Source organism: Alligator sinensis, unplaced genomic scaffold, assembly GCF_000455745.1.
Source record: "Alligator sinensis unplaced genomic scaffold, ASM45574v1 scaffold688_1, whole genome shotgun sequence".
Taxonomy (NCBI): Eukaryota; Metazoa; Chordata; order Crocodylia; family Alligatoridae; genus Alligator; species Alligator sinensis.
In genome coordinates, this window is record NW_005843754.1 from 12598 (window position 1) to 14325 (window position 1728).

At 56.6% G+C, this 1728-nt stretch overlaps 1 protein-coding gene across 2 annotated transcripts in view; it reads right to left on the reverse strand.

The window, feature by feature from the left end:
• LOC102367929 (zinc finger protein 420-like) overlaps positions 1-1728 on the reverse strand; it is a 17968-nt gene that overhangs the window by 8976 nt on the left and 7264 nt on the right. The window lies entirely within an intron of this gene.

A 1728-nucleotide genomic window follows, 5' to 3' on the forward strand; every position in this document is an offset into this window, starting at 1 on the left:
TTCCTGGGTTTCAGGCCAACCTGACCAGAAGCAGCCAGAGACAGCCTCAGCTTCTTTCTTGTCCCACAGGAATGGCTACGCAGAACCTCTGTGTACCATGCTCATTTCAATGGGGGGACTACAAATCCCATAATGCCCTGGGAAAGGGTGGCTACTTTGGGCTGGGGAATTAACTCTGACATTGCTGAGTCAAGACAGCAACTTAAGATCATGGCAGTCCATGGAAACTAGATCTGGGCTGAAAATCAAGACCGCAAACCTGACTGTCCCCTAACATCTGTCATTAGAAGGCAAAGAAGGGAACAGTTGCTTGTTTCCATACTGTTCAGTTTCAGAGAGTGGGAACAACACTTGCTGGGAAACATTACAGCAGGGGTGTGCAAAATATGGCCTGTGGGCCAGATCCAGCCCATGGAGAGGCTTTATCCAGTCCATGGAGGGTTTCTTGGACTTGCCTGGGAAAGGTGCTGCCCAGCTGTGGCGCATCCTGCTGCCCATTGGGCAAAAAGCGGGCCTGGGATGGATCTGCAGCTGGGATGCCTTTCCAGGCAGTCAGGGCAGCTGCAGCTCTTTCTGGCTGTCACTAGGCAGAAAGTAGCAGCTGGTAGCAGTGTGCACCAGCTCCAGGCTCCCACCTACCATGCCCCTGTAGTACGCACCACACCAGCTCCAGGCTGCCTTGCCCAGGCAGATCAGTGGCAGCATGAGAGAGAAACTGCAGCTCAGCATGGGGCAAAAGCAGCCTCTCCTGACACCAGTGCTTCCAGGTATAGTCATGTGGAGCCCGCGCAGAGTTGCCCTGAGTATCATCTGTGTCACCTCCATCTCCGAGCCACCCAACGCTCTCCTGTGCTGCCGCTGCTGAGCTTGGGCCCCAGCACTGGTTCCAGACTCATCCCTCCAGCCTGAACAGCTGCAGCAGCGGGTGCATCAGGAAAAAAAATGTTGCTTGTTGCAGGGAAAAACTGGCTCCTCCCTCTTGCCGCCACTGGACAGTTTTTGGTGTGGCTGCCCGTAGCCCACACTGCGCTGGGCTGCCCTGCAGCTCCATCACGGCTGCCTCTGGGCTGACCTGTGCGGCAGCGATGACAGTGCACATCAGCTACAGGGCAGCCCAGAGGCAGCGGTGCCCAAGCCACAAGGCAGCTCAGTTAGTCGCAGGCAGCCACACAAAAAACTGACTGGCAGCGGTAAGGGGGAGGGTCCACTTCTCCACCCACAATGAGCAAGTTTCTTCCCGGGTGCTGCTGCTACTGCTCAGACTGGAAGGGTAAGCCTGGAGCTGGCACAGGCCACGCAGGGTCAGAGCTCTGAGCACTGGTCCCCACTGCTACCATGGGGTTGGGGGCAGCAGCCAGAAGGAGCTTCTCTGCCCACGCTGCATGCTCAGGGACTTGGAGGCACGGAAGCGGAAAGGGATCTTGGAGTCCTAGTGGACTCCAAGATGAACATGAAGTCATCAGGAAAGCTAATGGCACTTTATCGTGCATCAGCAGATGCATGACGAACAGATCCAAGGAGGTGATTCTTCCCCTCTATCGGGCGCTGGTCAGACCGCAGTTGGAGTACTGCGTGCAATTCTGGGCACCGCACTTCAAGAGGGATGTGGATAACGGGGAGAGGGTCCAGAGAAGGGCCACTCGTATGGCTAAGGGCTTGCAGGCCAAGCCCTACGAGGAGAGACTGGGGCACCTGGACCTCTTCAGCCTCCGCAAGAGAAGGTTGAGA